This window comes from Anolis sagrei, chromosome 5 (assembly GCF_037176765.1).
Source record: "Anolis sagrei isolate rAnoSag1 chromosome 5, rAnoSag1.mat, whole genome shotgun sequence".
In the NCBI taxonomy this organism is placed as follows: domain Eukaryota; kingdom Metazoa; phylum Chordata; class Lepidosauria; order Squamata; family Dactyloidae; genus Anolis; species Anolis sagrei.
In genome coordinates, this window is record NC_090025.1 from 181,894,922 (window position 1) to 181,915,916 (window position 20,995).

The 20,995-nt window shown below is 45.1% G+C and overlaps 1 pseudogene; it reads left to right on the plus strand.

The window, feature by feature from the left end:
* Nucleotides 1-19,668: 19,668 nt before the first annotated feature.
* LOC132777348 (large ribosomal subunit protein uL13-like) lies at nt 19,669-20,309 on the plus strand (annotated as a pseudogene).
* Nucleotides 20,310-20,995: the final 686 nt, after the last annotated feature.

Sequence of the window (20,995 nt, forward strand, 5' to 3'; positions counted from 1 at the left end):
CATAGAGTCATAGAATCAAAGAGTTGGAAGAGACCTCATGGGCCATCCAGTCCAACCCCCTGCCAAGAAGCAGGAATATTGCATTCAAATCACCCCTGACAGATGGCCATCCAGCCCCTGTTTAAAAGCTTCCAAAGAAGGAGCCTCCACCACACTCTGGGGCAGAGAGTTCCACTGCTGAACGGCTCTCACAATCAGGAAGTTCTTCCTCATGTTCAGATGGATGTAAAATATTAAACAAATATAATTGTATATATGGGTCTTGAGCATCCACCAATTTTGGTGTCGATAAGGAGCCTCGGAAACCAAACTTCAGTAGATACCAAGGACCCATTGTATTTTCTTGTTTCAGGACATCGATGCAGAGTGGGTAAAGAACGCTTCATTGCCTAAAAGGCACTCTAAACCTGCCAAAAGAACTGATTTAAGCTTGCAGTGTGGCCTTAGTGAAAGAAACATGAGGCTCTTCAGCATTATCATTTGTTATTTTTGTTGCAGGTTGAAGTTTTGTTGAAAAGGACGGCACACACTGGAGATTAGATCATAGTTTAAGGAGGGCTTGAGTAAGCAATCAAGAGTCCATGGCGCAGCCCAGTGATGGAATTGTTAATGATGCAGCCCCCTTTTAAAAGTAATGTTTCTCATTTGGACACTCCGGCTCATCCCTATTTATTTTTCATCTCCTTTCCTTGCTACTTTATCTATGTCCTCCTCGGTTGAGTTGCAACCCAAGGGACATTGTTTTAATCATTTGCTGTTCCTACCTGAACTTTCTAGTAGGTATTTAGTATGACTTTGCTTTGAGACAGGAACATATGGAAAAGGTATTTTTAATTCGCGCAAGGAGGCTTGATTACTTAAAGGGCATTTTATTCCTGTCTGCCTGAAAGAAAGTGTTCAAAATCTCCTATATTTTCATGGCAGAAGAGAAACAGTTTTCCAAACAGGACTATGAAACTATTTGTTTTGGCTTTCCAAAACTTAAAACTTTTATTTAAACTCTGTTGGTTCCTCTACCCACCCTACAAAAACCTCACCTTTACTGCTGTCTGTCTGTCTGTCTGTCTGTCTATCTATCATCTACCTACCTACCTAACTATCTTCCCCCTCCCTCTCACCCATCTGTCTGTCCAGCCCTCATTTACTCCATTTTGGGTGTATGTGAAATGAACTTACTCTAAGTTACTGGAGGTCCCCCATGGGAAAGTTATTTCTGAGTTATGGTGACCCTAAGGCTAATCTATCATGGGGTTTTCTTGGAAAATTTTGTTCTGAGGGAGTTTGCCCTTGCCTTCCTGTGAGGCTAAGAGAATGTTACTTGCTCAAGGTCCAGCCGGGCTTCCATGGCCAAGCAGGGACTTGAACCCTGGTCTCCAAGTATGCTAGTTCAACATTCAAGTAAGTATCCCAAATTCTGGTCTTCCTGGTCTTTGGACTTCAGCTCCTTGGAGGAGTTTCCTAAAAAGAACTATGGTTGTTGGTGAAAGTACCTGAGATTTCTGAAAGCCGAAGTCCAAAGGACCTGGAGGGCTAGTTTAGAGATCACTGAACTAAATCCTCTTTGTAAATCTGTGATAGCAACTACAGGTCTTTAAAGCCTGGTTTACAAAAGAATCTGGACACAAAAGGTTGCTGTGAAGGACTGATCCAACACTTTGTGGATTAAATCATTTTTATTCATTTCAATCTGAGTACTAGAAAGGTCTAGTGCAGTGGTTCTTAACTTGTGGGTCCCCAGATGTTTTGGCCTTCAACATCCAGAAATCCTAACAGCTGGTAAACTGGCTGGGATTTCTGGAAGTTGTAGGTCAAAACACCTGGGGACCCACAGGTTGAGAACCACTGGTCTAGTGGGTATAAATCTAGTCCCTACCTATGCAATGCTAATTGATATTCTCTACTTTGTGCAGCCCAGTTTGTGAACAAGAGAGGAAAGTCCCACCACAAATGCTTTAGAACCTTAACCTTCTTTCCCAATAAAATAGGCCACAGGGGGACAGGCTAATTGGGAAGTAGTTGATGTTGTTATGAGACCACCACCCCAACCCCAATCTCCAACCCTTCCCTGGAGTTTGTGGTAGCATCTGAGAACCAGAGTCTCCTAGATGAGATGGATTACTAGGTCCATTTCATCCTGGCTTTATTGCTGGTTATTGGATGGAGATGTCTTGGGCTGCCATGTTGGATAACCTACTCTGGGAACCAGATAGGGAGAGTGTGTCCTTGTTGGTTCTAACAACCTCATTAAATGGGCTACTTTCCGCATTATACACCATATGCTGCTTGCTTTCCCCTTTCAGCACAGAACCCATTACACAACACATGCGTACTTCTGGCCAGGCTCTGTGCTGAAAGAGGAAAGCAAGCAGCATATGCCGCTTCTTGTGGCTTCTTGTGTTGACTGAGGAGCAATTGGGGGGGGGGGGGGAAGCTGGGTAGCAACACTTCTCCCTGTGGTATGGGGCCGAGGTAAGGAGGGTGATGCAGGACATGGAGTGACAGGCTCTCCACACATCCCAACGGAATTCCATGGGTTTACCATGATGCATGGTGAATCCATGGGCCTTTGTAATGAGGTCGTAAATCTCGGGGAGACTTTCAGTACCATTGCTCTGCAGTGGCTCTATTCCTTCCTGGAGGGCCGTACCTAGTTGGTGAAGCTGGGGGATACCTGCTCAGACCTCTGGCCTGTACGGCCTTGCAAGGTTCTATTCTTTCCCCTATGTTTTTCAACATCTACATGAAACCGCTGGGTGAAGTCATCCAGAGTTTTGGAGTTCACTGCCATCTCTATGCAAATGACACTCAACTCTATTACTCTTTTCCACCAGATTCCAAGGAACCGCCTCGGGTCCTTGTCCAGTGTCTAGCTGCTGTGATGGGCTGGATGAGTGCTAACAAACGGAAGCTTAATTCTGACAAAACAGAGGTCCTCCAGGTCAGTCATGGGGCTGATTGGGATATAGGGTGGCAACTTGTGCTTGATGGGGTTACACTCCCCCTGAGGACAAAGGTCTGCAGTTTGGGGGTTCTGTTTGGCCCATTGCCCAGATTTTGTAGGACTAAAGCTCCTATCAGACCAATGATGAGGATTGCTGGTAGCAGTATCTGGAGAGCTTTATGTTGCAACTGTTCCAGAAGGCTCCCTCTTGCCAAAATCTAGTTTGGGAATGTATCCCCATCCCTCCACAATTCACCCCATTCAGCAGGATGCCCAACTGTGCAGCAGTCCTATGGTACTGCCATGCAATGAGAATGGCAAAATGATTCATTTGTCACAGTTCAGCGATACATCCCAAATTTGGGTCCGACCTATTTTTATGTGGGGCTTTATGAAGGTCTCGTCTTTTGTCTATGGCCATCTAAGAGAGCCTTTTCCAGTTCAGTACAGAAGATGTTGGGCTGTGCCAAAGCTGTATGGGAACAAAGAATCAATAGATGCCCTGCGTGTGGAAGTTATACCTGCCAGCAGCTATTCAGTCATTCCTGCTAAAGATATTAAAGTATAATGTATCTGAAATAAATATGTTATAACAATCCATTTAAATACATATTCTCCTGTATCATAATAAATAATATCCTCGGGATTTAAACATTTTGATATTTATCAGAGAAGAAAAAATGGCTTTTAACACCAGATCAGTATATCGTTCAAAGCAGAAGCAATCGTTATGTTTATCGTTTTAAAAACATATAAATGGGGGAAGGGGGTAATAGAAAAAGACACATTTTATATACACACAGAATAAACTACTCTAAGTGGCAGGTCTGGGGTATTATTACCTTTGATTACATTCCAAAGTCATTTCCTTTCAGTTATTTATTTTTATTTATTATTCTCCGTCTTGAATGTGTCCCCCCCCCCTCCCCTCCCCGCCCCAATTTAACAATCTGGTTGGTATTTGCTACCTCCAGTTCCGAGGAAGTGCTGTTAAATGATTCAATGGTGTGTTTAATCCCCAGACTATTTCAACACACACACTTGCTCGCGCTCTGCTTAATTTAACTACAGTATTCTCTCGCTTTCTGCCTCACCCTCCTCCTCCCTCTTTGTTCTTAATTGTTTTCAGAGTGCTTGACTTCCTTTGGGGAATCACTCAGCAAGCCAGACTTCAAAGAACTGTTACAGTAGAACAATTTGGCAGTATGCTAATTGAAGCCTTTAAAAAAATAATAATCTCTCCTGACGTTGTTTTACAAAGGCCACATTGGACGCTAGCTGGAGCTACAGCCCCGTGGATAGTGTCATTATGCAGTTTAATCACTAGGTGGCACTGGACCTTCTTGACCTTGGTGGACTTGGAGTTCCCTGGGTTGCTTTTGATTTTCTTTCAAGAGAGGCAGAAAGGGTCCTGTCCAAACAATGTGTTCCTAAGTTTTTCATGATAATTGTCTTCTGAGGACACTTATATTGTCCAAGTCTTGTGTAAATAACATATAGATGTGGGCTGGTGGCTTATATTGAGAGTCTAGATCTCATTCAATGTGGGTAACTGAACTTTTAAGGCAAGGATTGTTAACTATCAGGGTTAGGGAGTTATAATAGGCCACCAGGGGATGTTGGAGGACCATACATCTCTTGTTGCCCCACGTCCCTGGAAAAAACTCCTGGAAAATATGCCCTCCAACATCCCCAATGTAGAAAGGGGGCAATTCTGCTACATTTTGGAATGCCTTAATGCCATTTTTAGACCCAGAAGAGGGTTTTTATTGGCAACATGAAGTGAACCAAGAATGACACAGAGACTGGGGGAGAGGGAAGAACCCTCTCCTAAGCATAAAGTGATGTAAATGGACTGTGTGAATGAAAAATTACCCCTGCTCTCACTCAAATACAGCTTTAGGGGTCATGTGGCCTCAGAGCCACATGTCGTTCCAGGAATGGTTTTAAGGGCTCTACATAGCAGTTTAGCTCCTGGTTTTTATTTTAAAAGGCCTTTCTGTGGCCTAAAACTGTTTAAGGGTGGGCAGAAACCATGTCAAAATTGACCCCATTCTCTTGGGACAATTGTACTATCCTCCTGCTGCCCCAGTTTGGAAAGAACAGTCCCCATTCTTCTTCCATTTCACTTTTTAAGAGACTTTGAAAATGTTGCTAGACTCTTGGATTTAAGGGCCAAATCTTGAGACTTAGTCCTGACAGCTTGTGAGGTCACAAGGAGGAACAATCCCAGGTTATTGACAAGCTGGAAGGTGTCCAGTGGAGGGTGACTAAAATGATCAAAGGTCTGAAGACCATGTCCTATGAGGAACATCTTAAAGAACTTGGGTATTTAGCCTGCAGAAGAGAAGGCTGAGAGGAGACATGATAGCCATATATAAATATGTGAAAGGATGTCATAAGGAAGAGGGAGCAGACTTATTTTCTGGCGCCCTGGAGACTAGGACTCGGAGCAATGAGTTCAAATTACAGGAAAGGAGATTCCACCTGCACATTAGTTAAGAACTTCCTGACTGCAAGAGCTGCTCAACAGTGGGACTTTCTGCCTCGAAGTGTGGTGGAAGCTCCTTCCTTGGAGGTTTTTAAACAGAGGCTGGATGACCATCTGTTGGGGGGTGCTTTGTTTGTGCTTTACCTGTATGGCAGAATGGGGTTGGACTACATGACCCATGTAGTCTCTTGCAACTCTTCTGATTCTGTTACATACAAGTCAATGGTCCAAGATGAAGTCACTATTACCAACTTCAAGCAGATGTAACTAATGAGGAATATACACATACACAACCGCTTTTCAAGGCAACTCTCTTGCCTTGAGACTCTACCTCAGCCTGCATTCATAGAAGCATTGTCTCCACATCAAAGTAAAGAGCAGTCCACCTATATTCTGTTCTGGCCAGGCTTCATGTAGAGTATAGCATTCAGTTGTGGGTGGCTCTTTTTAAGTGGGATATATAGACTTTGGAACAGGTTCAGAGAAGTGCAAGAAGGATGAAAAGAGGTATGGAGAACTCAGCAGAAAGGTTGGAGGAGCTGGGCATATTCAACTTGATGAAGAGAAGATGGAGGGTTGACTTGATATTACTATTTGAACACTTCAAGGGCTGCTATGAAGGATATTGGGTAGACTTGCTGTCTTCTGCCTCAGATGGTAGAACTAAGCCTAATGGAAAAGCGACTTGCTTCCAGAGAGGTTGAGCTCACATGCTTCGGGGATGGTAACTCTTAGACTCTCTCTCAAGCTGGTACTTTCCCCCCGTGCGTGCCATCTTAGCAGTTGCTGCTGTTGTTGCAAATTAGCACTGTGCTTAAATGCTTTGATGAGCGGCCGTTGGAGTGCCTGGGCTTCTTTTTTCATTACTCGCTTTGAGTATTGGTGACACACATGCTCCTTTACAAGCCCACCCTTGTGGTAATTTTCTTAATGAGAATGGCAATTGGAAGGAACATCTTCTACAAAAAGGAAAATGACACACACAAGCGTGCATGCTCTCTCTTTCTCTTCCCCCCTTCTTCTCCAACTATTCATTATTCACAATCAAAAGGAAGAATTAGCTTTCCGAATGATCTCTCCAAAAAGAGGTTATCAGTTTGAAGGAGGTACTTCTAGTCCTAGGGGAAAGGGAGGGGGACTTCTGAAATGAATTGAGTGGCTTCCAGGGTAGTTAGCAGAGGCTTATGATATGAAGAATTAGCAGACAATTCTCCTGGACAACATATAATTTCAGTAGAAAAGACGGAGAATATGTCTTCAGCGCAGGAAGATCTGCTTCCTTTAAGCATTTGAAATGGGGGCACTACAGGTTGGTGAGATGTTGTGTAATGTATGAATTATTTATTTATTTATTTATTTATTTATTATTTGCACTTGTTAACCGCCACTCTCAGCCCGAGGGCGACTCGTGGCGGTGTACAGAACATAGAAAAGACAACAGTTTACAATAGATCAAGACCATAACACAACATCTTACTAATACAACAACTAATTAACTAAAAATCCGCTTCGTCTTGTTGGGGTCATAATCAATCTCATAGTCATAGTCCATTCCGGTAGTCATTCCAAAAACATAGCACTTAGTTGAAGGCCTTTTCGAAGAGCCAGGTTTTCAGGCCCTTGCGGAAGGCCATGAGGGAAGGCGCCTGTCTGATTTCAGCAGGGAGGGAGTTCCATAGCCGGGAGGCCACCACCGAGAAGGCCCGCTCTCTTGTCCCCGCCAGGCGTGCCTGTGAGGCAGGCGGGACCGAGAGAAGGGCCTCCCCAGATGATCTCAAGGTCCTCGTGGGCTCGTAGGCCGAGATGCGGTTCGCAAGGTATTTTGGGCCGGAACCGTTTAGGGCTTTGTAGGGTAACACCAGCACCTTAAATTGGGCCCGGTAGCAAATCGGCAGCCAGTGGAGCTGGGACAGCAAGGGCGTTGTGTGCTCCCTGCGTCCCACTCCGGTTAACAACATGGCTGCCGCGCGCTGGACTAGCTGGAGCTTCCGGGCCGTCTTCAAGGGCAGCCCCACGTAGAGAGCGTTGCAGTAGTCGAGGCGGGATGTGACCAAAGCGTGTACCACCGTGGCCAAGTCAGACTTCCCAAGATACGGGCACAGCTGGCGCACGAGCCGAAGCTGTGCAAATGCTCCCCTGGTCACCGCTGAAACCTGGGGATCCAGGCTCAGCGATGAGTCCAGGGTCACACCCAAGCTGCGAACCTGCGCCTTCAAGGGGAGTGCGACCCCGTCCAGCACAGGCTGTAACCCTATACCCTGCTCGGCCTTGTGACTGACCAGGAGTACCTCTGTCTTGTCTGGATTTAATTTCAGTTTGTTCGCCCTCATCCAGACCGTCACAGCGGCCAGGCACCGGTTCAGGACTTCGACAGCCTCCTTAGTAGCAGGTGGGAAGGAGTGACAGAGTTGGACGTCATCTGCGTACAGGTGACACCGCACCCCGAAACTCCGGATGATCTCACCCAGCGGCTTCATGTAGATGTTAAACAGCATGGGGGACAGTATGGAGCCCTGAGGAACACCACAGGTCAAAGGCTGTGGTGTTGAACAGGAGTCCCCCAATAACACCTTCTGGGTACGACCCTCCAGAAATGACTGGAGCCACCGCAAAGCGGTGCCCCCAAGGCCCATCTCTGCAAGGCGTCCCAGAAGAATACCGTGGTCGACGGTATCGAAGGCCGCTGAGAGGTCCAGGAGCACCAACAGGGACACACTCCCCCTGTCTAGCTCCCGGCGGAGATCATCCACTAAGGCGACCAAGACCGTCTCGGTACCATGTCCCGGTCTGAAACCAGACTGTGCCGGATCCAGATAATCTGTGTCTCTCAAGAATACCTGGAGTTGTGAGGCCACCACGCTTTCCATGACTTTGCCCAAGAAGGGAAGATTGGAAACAGGCCGAAAGTTGTCAAATTTGGTGGGGTCCAGTGATGGTTTCTTCAACAGCGGCTTTATAATAGCCTGTTTTAGGCTCGCTGGAATCTTGCCTTCCTGAAGGGAGGCATTAACCACCACCGTTACCCACTCAGCCAATCCCCCTCTGGCCTCTTTCAGAAGCCAGGATGGGCAGGGGTCTAGGATGGACGTGGTAGGCCTCATTCCTCCAAGTATCTTGTCCACATCCTCGGGCTTCACAAACTGAAAAGAATCCATCAAAATAGGACAAGCAGGTGCTTGTGTCACATCCACGGAGACTGCATTTAATGTGGCGTCCAGCCCAGAGCGGATCAAAGCGACTTTGTCTGCAAAGAACCGAGCAAATGCTTCACAGCGCGTGGCCGAGTTGTCAGGGCTCCCGCCTGAGGTAGGGGGAGTTAACAGGCCTCTGACAATCCGAAACAACTCCGCCGGACGGTTTTTTGCAGACGCAATAGTGGCCGCAAAGAAAGTTTTCTTTGCGGCTTTTATTGCCACGGCATATGCCCTTAGAAAGGACACAAACCGTGCTCGATTTGGCTCGCTTGGGTCCGAGCGCCACACGCTCTCTAGTTCCCTCTTCCTTCGCTTCATCGCTGCCAGCTCCTCAGTGAACCAAGGAGCTGGTTTAGCTCGGTTACTTGAGAGGGGACGTTCCGGAGCGATCCTGTCAATTGCCCTGGTCATCTCCCCATTCCAGAGAGCGACCAAGGCCTCGACATGGTCACCTACCGAGGTAGCGGGGAAATCCCCAAGAGCCGTCAGGAATCCATTCGGATCCATAAGCCTCCTGGGGCAGACCATCTTAATGGGTCCTCCACCTTTGCGGAGGTTAGGGGGCGCAGTGAGCCTAAATCTGATCAGGAAGTGGTCGGCCCATGGCAACGGAGAGATAGACAACTCCTCCACACCGCCACCCTGCTCCCATCCCTGACAGAAAACCAAGTCCAATGTGTGTCCAGCACAGTGGGTGGGGCCAGTTATTTGTTGGGACAGCCCCATGGTTGCCATGGCAGACATGAAGTCCTGAGCCGCTCCTGTGAGGGTCGCCTCAGCATGGATGTTGAAGTCCCCCAGCACAAGAAGCCATTGGGACTCCACCACCAGGCTCGAGACCACCCCCGCTAGCTCAGGCAGGGAGACTGTAGTGCAGCGGGGTGGACGGTACACTACAAGAATCCCTATTCTGTCCCGGTCACCCACCCTCAGGTGGACGCATTCGAAATTTGTGGCCTGCGGGATGGGACTCCTGGTCAGATGGATGGAATCTCTATAGACCACTGCGACCCCGCCTCCCCGTCCTCCGGCTCTTGGTTGGTGTTGCACGGAGAAGCCTGGAGGACAAAGCTGGGAGAGGTTTACGCCCCCCGCTTCATCCAGCCAGGTCTCCGTGATGCACGCCAGATCTGCCCGCTCCTCCAGGATTAAATCCTGAATCCAGGTCGTTTTTCCGTTGACAGATCTGGCGTTCAACAACACCACCTTCAAACCAGAGGGCCCGCTCACCTGGTTACACCAATTTACCTTAGGAGACCGGTTGGGGATTGTTAATATGGATAAGCGGTCCGAATTAGGCCGAATTCGAGGTCTCCTTTTCCCGCATCTCCTCCTTCCCACCACGACCTCTATGGGGGCCCCTCGGCTAATGGAACACCTCCCCCCCTCCATGCCGCAGTCTAAAGACAAGATCTTGCTTTCTGCTTTGTTCGTTGTTTGATTTTTCGGTCCTTGCCAATATCCTTTCTTCCCCTCTACCCCCCTCCCCACCTCATTTTTATTTACAGGCTCCAGCCCACCTCCTCCCCTGTCCCTTACACCTTACCCTTACATGAACCCTTTTCTAAGAAGGCTCTCTGGAAGAGCATGCTCTGAGCTGGAAGTCACCAATTCCCGATTTCAGTGCAGAGGTTCAGACAGGAAATAAAAACCATAGGAAGGGGATTGGAACCATACAAAGGAGCAGAAAAACTGAGGGTTGTGCACTATTGGGCAGATCAGGGTTGGACAGCTATCTATACAGGGGTCCAAAAGTCTGACATTATCCATAATTTTCAAAGCTTATTTATTCATAATTAAAATGATCTATAGCACAATTCAGTATTCCACAGATGAAAAATGAGATGTACTTTTATGTCTCCCAAGAGTGATATATGTTGGTGTGACCAACCTTGAAGGTTTGTTCCCATCAGAAGTTGAACCAGACTTACCATTGGAGAAAGGAGCCCTGTGCCGGACTGGTCGACCGACACGTTGGTGGTTCGAATCTAGGGAGCGGGATAAGCTCTCATCTGTCGAGCTCTAGCTTATCATGCAGGAACATGAGAGACGCCTCCCACAAGATGGTAAAACATCAATCATCCGAGTCTCCCCTGGGCAATGTCCTTGCAGACGGCCAATTCTCTCACACCAGAAGCGACTTGCAGTTCCTCAAGTCGCTTTTGACACACACACAAACCATTGGAGGAGTCACAACAGACACCTAATAGTCTGCCATGTTCTTTTTCTACTCAGCAGATTGGACAGAAGGAAGAGGAGATGGAGGAGAGGATCTCCAGTTCTAGAGAAAGTTGTTGGTTCTGACATCTGTCCCAGAGTATTTTCTACAGTTGAAGTGAGAGGCTGAAATAAAGGCATTGGGAAGAGCATAGCTATGGAACCTACTCCTAAAATTCTGCCTGGGATCTGAATATTGGCTGAACATGCTGCTTATGAAAGGAAGTTACAACCACCAGCTACCTTGCTGAGCACATCTTCAGTATTTCTCCTGATAACTCATTAGGTTTATGGGCCCTTGACTCTTTAGTGGCTTGACTACTGTGATTCCTTTTGACAATGGAGATCTCTTGCTTTCATGGCTTACTAAATCAGGAACTCTGAACCTTGTTGGCAGTTATGAGGATGTGTGTGTGCGTGTGGCCAAGCAACAGCAGCTTATGGTCAAGATAGCTACAACAACATATTTGTCTACCTGGAGAGACACAGTTCTTCCTCCTTGTGGACAACAAGTTAAACATGAGCCAACATTGTCATACGGTGGCAAAAAAAAGCCAATGGGATTTTGGCCTTCATAAATAGGTGTCTAGTGTCTACATCCACAGAAGTTATGCTACCACTCTATTCCGCCTTGGTCAGACCACACCTTGAATCACACTGTGTCCAATTCTTAGCATCGCAGTTGAGGGGAGATTTTGACAAGTTGGAATGTGTCCAGAAGAGGGTGACTAAAATAATCAAGGGTCTGGAAAACAAGCCCTGTGAGGAGTGTCTTCAAGAGCTAGGCATGTTTAGCCTGCAGAAGAGAAGGCTGAGAGGAGACATGATGGCCATCTATAAATATGTAAGGGGAAGTCATAGGAAAGAGGGAGCAAGCTTGTTTTCTTCTGCCCTGGGGACTAGGATTGCTTCAAACTACAGGAAAGGCGATTCCACCTGAACATGAGGAAGAACTTCCTGACTGTGAGAGCTGTTCAGGTGTGGAACTCTCTTCCCCAGAGTGTGGTGGAAGCTCCTTCTTTGGAGGCTTTTAAGCAGAGGCTTTGAATGTGATTTTCGTGCTTCTTGGTAGGGGGTTAGACTGGATTGGCCACGAGGTCACTTTCAACTCAAGGATTCTATGATTTCTCCTACTATTCCCCCCCCCCCCCCCAGCTGACTTAATTGAGTACAATGACGTCTACATTTTGAGCTCAGTTTGCAGCAATTGAAATAAGCTGGGGAAAAGGGGGAGGAAGTGTGAGAAACTGCAGCATTTTAATATCATACTTCAGGGCAAGTGATGGAAAAGAGTAGCTTGTGGACCCGATATAACCCCAGTCAATTAAGCCCTTTCAGAATAGCTCTCAAGCCCTTTAATTCTTTGTCTTTAAGCAATATGTGCGGCCTTGTTTCTCTGTCTAGAAAGTAAGATAACAGTCATTTTCATTTTGAAGTAATGGTGCCCTGTCTCTAAAACAAGGCAAAATTTCTCACCATGCTAGAGGTACATTTGACATTATAATAATTTTTTTTTCTTTTAAAGCACTGGGGATTCTTGGGATCTTTAACAACGCTTTCCCAATCCAATGGGGACATTTTACCTGTTCTTTAATATATTTGTATGTTGCACTTAAAAGAAAAGTTTAATAGTCACAAAAGAGTAAATCCATACCTTCTTCACCATCAAACTATTAAAGGTTCCCCCGCCCTCCTGCAGTTTGGTTATTAAATCTTACATGGATTTCTGTACTATCTATTTATCTTCTTATAGTGCATCGGGCATTCCACATTTCTACTCCTTTATGGGGCCAAAGGGCTAAAAAAAAGGAGGGGGGCTGTTTGAACAGCTTATCTCTGAACTAAGAAAATGCAATGCTCAAAAGAGAGGGAGCTGCATCCACATGAAGCAACAGATGTGCTTTGATGCCTCTCTTAAAATGCTGGCTGTTGATTACTTTCTGTGCACAAAAGAAGAATAAAGGTTTGGGGGTAATCTCTTAACTGATCCTTCTGAGCAGGTTTGCTTCTTCAATTCACACTGCCCATATTTAACGGAGGCACATCCAGTTCAGCTTTGTCAAATGCAACAAGAGGGTGTTAAGGCTGAAAGCAATAGGGAAAGCCACTGTTTGGAAAGCCAGAAGATTTGTTGATCCAGGACCTTGTTTCAATGGAGTGCGTAGGTGGTATGTGTGTTGTATTTTACCCTTGCAGGTCTTGCGATCTCTCAGACACACAGACACAGAACTGTTGAAATGGTAAGACCCACACCTTGGAGAGGGGAGAATATTTATTTTGTTTTACAGCTTCCCAAAAATTCTTTTTTCGTGCTACATCTCCCCGAATCCCCCAGCTAATCTGGTCCCTGGGCAAGTCTGGGATCTGTAGTCCAAAAAGATTGTGTGTTTTTTCCCTCTCTCTCAGGCTCTCTTGTAAGGCAGTATCCAGGCTTTGCCACTTTATGGCAAATCTGCCAAGCTTTTCTTTCATCCTTATATCTGGACCAGGGACATTGGTGAGACTAAAAAAAATGTTAAGTGACAGAGCCTGGAGAGTTCCAGCAGGAATAGCATGGATATTACAAAACTGGTTATTTACTTGTATGGCTACAACTGTGGATTATGGTTAAAATGGGGAGGACTTGTTCTAATGTGGCAGGTCAGATCCAGACAGGCCTTTATCCCAGGAGAATCCATGTTTAAAAAATGTGGATTTTCCTGGCAGCCTCTCCACACCCACCCCAGAAAGCGAGCACTTTCTGGGGTGAGTGTCCAGATGTTCTCTTGGGATTAGCCCAAGAGAATGTCTGGAGGCCCTACCCCCTTCCCCCAAAGCCCAGACCCCTTAGAAAAGTAATAAAAACTTACCCATCCTCCATTACAAGCCTTGGCCAGCTCTCCCGGCACATAGAAATAACGCACCAGGAGAGTCCGGGGGGGGGGGGGGGGGTCAATTTCTACATTCCAGGAAAGCTGCCAAGGCTTGTAATGGAGGACGGGTAAGTTTTTATTACTTTTCTAAGGGGGGAAGGGGGTGGGTATTATACTCTTTTATTTAGCCTGGCAAACTGTGGGAATACTGTCTGGACTTCAGTATTCATAGAATCATAGAATCATAGAATCAAAGAAGAGTTGGAAGAGACCTCATGGGCCATCCAGTCCAACCCCCTGCCAAGAAGCAGGAATATTGCATTCAAATCACCCCTGACAGATGGCCATCCAGCCTCTGCTTAAAAGCTTCCAAAGAAGGAGCCTCCACCACACTCCGGGGCAGAGAGTTCCACTGCTGAACGGCTCTCACAGTCAGGAAGTTCTTCCTAATGTTCAGATGGAATCTCCTCTCTTGTAGTTTGAAGCCATTGTTCCGCGTCCTAGTCTCCAAGGAAGCAGAAAACAAGCTTGCTCCCTCCTCCCTGTGGCTTCCTCTCACATATTTATACATGGCTATCATATCTCCTCTCAGCCTTCTCTTCTTCAGTCCAGAACCGGAAGTAGTGGGTTTATCCCTCAGCTTCCAAGAAGGTGCGGAATAAACCTACTATCTAATTAATTCGCTACAAACTAGGGCTTTCCTGTTCATAGCCAATTAATTCAGGACTCTCTAGATCAGTGGTTCTCAACCTGTGGATCCCCAGATGTTTTGGCCTTCAACTCCCAGAAATCCTAACTGCTGGTAAACTGGCTGGGATTTCTGGGAGTTGTAGGCCAAAACACCTGGGGACCCACAGGTTGAGAACCACTGCTCTAGAACATTGTCCGGACAGCCCCTCTTCTAGTGTGGTAGATGCCATAATATGTCTTGTCTGTATGGGCCCATAGGATGAAGGATAGCAAATGCTCAGTATCTATCTCCCAATCCATTATTGATATTTTGACCCAGAGGCAAGGGTGGGTAAATTGTGGCCCATGGCTCACATATGGCTCCTGAATTATCACGAATGTTGGGATAAATCTCCCATTATCTCTTCTGCTTTGACCTTGCAAGGAACTTCTTGAAGGCACGAAGTTGGAAAAACACCGGACTCATCTATTCAGCTTTCAATGAAAGTGGTACTGTAGCTTTATTGACAAAATACATACACCACATTCTCTAGTCATGTCTGTTGACATCTTAGCACACTGTATGGAGCACATTGTGGCCTTCTTTCCTGGTTTGCACAGGAAACTCCAAAAGTTTCACTCTACCAATTCTACACATCTCTATTGTTTTAACCTATACATTTCTGAAACCATACAGTTTAAACTATAAGACATTTTAACTCCAGAAACCATTATAATCTGACATGAATCCCACTAAGCCTCACTGAAACTCCAATGCCCTCAACTCCCCAAATTTGTTTTTTTTTTAAATCAGGATGATTTTCGAGCACTGTCTGTCTCGAAACTATCCACAAAGTCCGCAAATACAGGAAGAGATATGAAAATATCTAAATGGTCCTAATTGTACCCCAAAGTCCATACTACCCCCGGTTCCTCACAAAGTGGCACCTCCTGCTGCTATAAATAGAGGAGGATTGTTGAACAGATTGGGAGTTTGGGCAAGTCAGCCTTATGGATAAAGAGAGTCAATTTTGCTGAAGATTTTGGCCTTTCTGAAATATTTTAGTTCCTGGAGATGGCTTTTTTAAAATACCGGGAAATATCCAGGAAATTGGGGAGCTGGGAGCCCATGGAGGTCCTAAAATAGCTTTGGGGCCACAAGTTGGACACAACCCACACTTGCTCCTCCTTGTTCTGCTCTAAGATAACAGACAGCATAGAGCATCTAACACAGCTAGGCAGATATAAAGCCTGGAAAGTCACTTTTCTCTCCCACGGCATTCCTGTCATTCATTATATTGCCTGAGAAAGTACTTTGTTGCCATGGCTCATTATTGGGCTTTTGAAAAAGTATTATTTATTTATTTGCTTCAAGTATACCCTGTTTTTCTTGCCCCCGCAGGGGGAGTCAAAGTGGCTTACAATTCTGGCAAAATCAATGGCACTTAAACATAGTTATAAGACATATCCCATAAACTAAAAACAGTTTAAACAGTAAGCAAATAAAATACATAGAAAGTAGATCACCCCTTCCTTCCAGTGTTGTTGTTTCATGACTTTTTATCACTTTTAAGCGAAATACCTGAGAACAGATAGAACAGAACTTTTTAAAAACTGGTTGAAAAGCTTCTCTAAATGCACTTTAAATGCAGTGTTGAGAGATGAGAACAACTACAAAATGAAGCTTGTTTCACCAGTAAAGTCATTTTGCTCCCACTCATTGTGTTCAAGGTAAACTTTTAGGCCATTGTTTAAAAAAGGGTACTTTATTGCAAATAACTGTGTTTCATGTAACATGTCATGAAAAAGGATGTACCCTGAAGAAGTTCTAAGTAGTGTTTCACTGTATGTGTTTCAGGTCACATTTTGCTTGGCAACCTCACCTTTCACAGGGTGGTTCTAGACAGGTAGTTATCCCAGGAACACTTGCGTTTTAAAAATGGAGATGTTCCTGGGGGCCTGTCCACACCCACTACAGAAAGCGTGCACTTTCTGGGGTTAGTGTCCAGATGCTTTTGTGGGACTGGCCCATGAGAACATCTGGAAGCCCTACCCCTCTCCCCCAGAGCACCCAAACCTCTTTGAAAAGTAAAGAAAACTTACCCGGCCTCCTGTACACTGTTGTAGAAGCTCTCCCAGCATGTAGAAATGACACACCAGGAGAGCAGGGGGAGCAGGAGGAAAATAGTTCCTTCCTCCCTCGCCCCCTGCTCGCCTGGCGCGTGATTTGTACATGCCAGATGAGCTGCTACAAGAGTGTACTGAAAGCCGGGTAAGTTTTCTTTACTTTTCAAAGGGCTTTGGGGGGCTTTGGGGAAGGGGGTGGGTATTCCCACAGTTTCCTGGACTAATTTAGAAATAGTGAATTTATCCTTCACCTTCCAAGAAGGCATGGAACAAATCCACTATCTAATTAATTTGCTATAAACCAGTGTTTTCCTGGTTTGTATCAAATTAATTCAGGATTGTCCAGGACGTCATCTGGATAGCCCCTTCTTTATTGCAGGAGTTACTGCAATAAAGGGGCTGTCTGGATGTGCCCACAGATTCTTTTTTCTGGATTGTGTATTCCTACTAGCAGACTTACGGTTGAGAATAATAGAAAATGTAATATGATTTTCCTTCACAAGATGAACCAATCCAAACCCAGTGTATGCAAAATTGTCCTTCTTCAAACTTCTCTTTTATTTGCATCCTTTCCATCACTATCCATAATGTTCAAATGGTCTGAATCCTATTTGTTAGTCCTAATTGCCCAGTGGATCAGTTGTTGAATACCATGCAGGAAAATCCCATTGGTTCAGTGATCTTTTATATACATAAATATCTCTGTAAATGTCAAGGACAGCAAATGATTCCCACCCAGCCACAGATCCCATTGAGTCAGGGCAGCTTAGCATCACAAGGTTACTGAATCATAGGAATGGGGAAAGCTGGTATCAGTGGTTTCTATGGCAGATTTCACCAGCTTTCCTAGTTGTGTGTGTAAACAACATCCATATTGAAGCTAGACTTCTGAACTGCAGTACAACAGCAAGTGAAATCCAAAGTGGCTACACAACAAATACTCTATAAACTTTTTCCAGCATCATTGAGATTCGAAGCTGCCTCCCAGTATCAGTGTTTCAATCACACCCAAAGAGACTGATAACTTATGCACAGTTCTTTAAGAGCAGTCAGGTAATGTTTGTGCTTTATGGATAAATGGATTAGGGATTTGTCAGACCAATTTCGCAGATTTCTTTCAAGAACATCACAAATTTATAAATTGTCAGGTTGCTTTTCAACTCAGAAATGCCATAAATATTTATCTGGGGGAGAGAAGGAATGTTATTTGTGGCTTCATCTAATCGTTTAAGTATTTCAAATATTCAAAACCGCTTGTTATTCAAAAGGGGACATCTGTAGTGTGAGAATGAGCAAGGTTGTGCTCAGATTGGGACGTTTCCTGCAACCTGCAAGCACATTTTGTACGGTGGCCTTGCATGGGACAACAGCCTGGTAAAACGTTTTGATGAAAATAGTCCACATACTTTTGATTTAGAGTGAAAATTGAAAGTGAGCCTGGATATTTGCACTTGGGGTGTGATCATTTGGGGAAAAGTTAGAACCAATGTAGTTCTGGAGACTCTGGAGACCAGAGTTTGATTGGTTTTTGGCGTTCAGAAGATTGAAAGGGTCCAATATATGGCTATTGGTCCCCAAAGTACATGGCAAGGACCAAATTCTGCTTACAATTGTTTCATGGCATGATCCTTAGCTTTCTTTGTTTGTCTTTTCCTTTCCCTTTTATGAAGAGGCCTTATTCTGGAAGGGCATGACACATTCTTGGTGATGTACAATTTCTGGATGAGGTGCAGACTTTGAAGATCCCAACTCAAGCGGGATCATCTATAAGATCCCATATTACACCGATTCTGCAACAACTGCATTGGCTACCAATAGAACTTCGGATCTCTTACAAGATACTGATCCTGACATTTAGAGCTCAAAATGGCCAAGGACCTTTATATCTTAGGGACCGCCTCATTCCTTTTTCCCATCAGTGGTCACCTCGATCCACCCAGGAAAATCTCCTAGGGAGGTACACCTGGAAGCTACAAGGCGTAGAGCTTTTTCGACCTATGCTCCAATTCTGTGGAACTCATTGCCTCCATATGTTAGAGCAATGTCGGAGTTGCAACCTTTTGTAAAGGCGCTCAAGACTTGGCTGATTGGTTGTGCATTTAAGTAAAGTGATCAGATCTAATTTGCCAAATAGTCACTGTTGTATGTTTTTATGTTGAATGTTTTTATATTGTGTAAATGCTATTTTAAATTGTAAGTCGCTCGGAGCATCTTGGTGGAGAGCGACTAATTAAGAAATAAAGTGAAGTGAAGTAAAGTGAACTCTGAGTTCCCTAGAATGAAAACATCTAGTCTTAGCAGAACCTGAAGAATGGCTTTTTCAGAGCCTGATTTGGTCTGCCTGTACATCATCCAAATTCTGCTTTCCCCAACTAGGTGTTTTTCATAGGAACTGAACCTACATCATTCCCAGCCCATATAGCCATCACACTGTTTTGAGAGCTGTAGTCCAGCCTATCAAGAACCACCTGGCTGGGAAGTGCTGTCCTAATCATCCTGGTCAAATTGCTACTCAAATGCAGCCCCTTGTCTTCTCCCTCCCTCCCGATCATCCAGGTGCCTGAATTTGTTTCTGGAACCGAAGGCAGGAATGAAGAGGTTAGACCATCTTGTATCACTCTATTTCCACATGGTTGATCAGTGGGAAGTCATGCATCAGTTTGATCACTGGATCTTTCACATGCATATTTGGCAAAAGGAGCACCTGCCTGCCTAACATCAAACATAAAATTTGCTAAGCTACAAATGGAAAGATGATGATGATGATGATGATTATTATTATGTTTACTTATACCTCACTTTTCTCTCCAACAAGGAAACTCAAAGTGGCTTACATTTTTAAAAAAATACATAATAATAAGATTTTATTTATAACCCGCCCTCTCTCCCCGAAGGAACTCAGGGCGGTTTACAGAAATAACAAAAATGGCAAACATTCAATGCCCCAAAATATAAAAGAAACAACAGTCAAGGCAAAGCAAAACATAAAATAAAATAAATATAACTTATAAACAACCAAAAACGAGGGTTAAACTAAATATACATAATAAGTGCAAGGAGTCAAACCAATTAAAGCATAGTATATTAAAAACACCTGCACATTTCAAATCCTGCCCTAAAGTGGCAGAAAGGGTAACCCTGTAGCTGATGGTGGGCAGAGCCTCTTTCCCATGCGGCCGCTGAGGAGCAGCCATGACGAAGCCAAAGGTATTGGTGACTGATGGCCGTGGCCACTTGCTTGGTTGCTTGGTGACTATTGTGGCTAAACAAGTCCTATTAGGGCACAAAGTTGTGGTTGTCCATTGTGAAGGTATTAACATATCTGGCAATTTTTACCGCAGCAAATTGAAATACCCTGCTTTTTGGCACAAGCATATGAACACCAGCCCCTCCTGTGGCCCTTACCACTTCCGTGCCCCCAGCTGAATCTTCTGGAGAACAGTGCGGGGAATGCTCCCACACAAGACCAAACGTGATCAGGCTGCCTTGGAGAGGCTGCTGGTTTTTGATAGCATCCCCCCCCCCCCCTTATGACAAGCACAAGAGGATGGTGGTCCCAGCAGCCCTGAAAGTGGTCCGTCTTAAGCCCACACGCAAGTTTGCTTATTTGGGTCATCTTGCCCACAAAGTTGGGTGGAAGTACCAGGCCATCACAGCCACCCTGGAGGAGAAGCTCAAACAGAAGTCCAAGCTCCATTATGCAAAGAAGAAGCAACTGATGAAACTCCGGAAACATTCAGAGAAAAATGTGGAGCCCAAAATTGCAAAATACACAGACATTCTGAAGCAGTATGGCATCCTGGTCTAAATCAACTGCTACACTTACTTCACAATTTAAAAATGCAGTTTTACAGCCAAAAAAAGGACAAAATATAATATATCACATCAGCAGGCTATGGTGAGTATCCAATGTCAAAGCAAGGGTGTGCATAAGGTGTGCTAATCCTCCTCCTTCCCATAAACTAGATGACACAACTGAGTCTTCAAAAGTATTTTAAAGGAGAGGAGAGAGGGGGCCATGTTTCATTCTTTAGGAAGGAAGTTCCAGAGGCAGGGAGCAGTTACGGAGAAGGCCCCACCAATCGCACTTGAGATGGGGATGGGAACAAGAGCAGGTCCTCCTCTGTGGACCACAGTGCTTGCGCTGGTTTGTACGCGGAGATGTGGTTTTTCAAACAGTCTGGGCCTGTTTGAAAACACTTAGGGCTTTATAGGTAGTAAACAGCACTTTGTATTTAGCCCGGAAGTGGACTGCCAGCCAGTGGAGCTGCTGAAACATGGGAGTAGTTTTCTCCCTGTACTGTGCTCCAGTTAGCAACCTCGTTGCCAATCTCTGAATTAGTTGCAGCTTCCAAACTATCTTCAAAGGCAGCTCTACGTAGAGAGTGTTGCAGTAATCTAGATGGGAAGTAATCAAGGTGTAGACTACCATGGCCTTTCAGTACAGTTTAAATTCTACAAGTATAACATAAAGTACCACATTGGTGGAGAAATACTTTTCAGA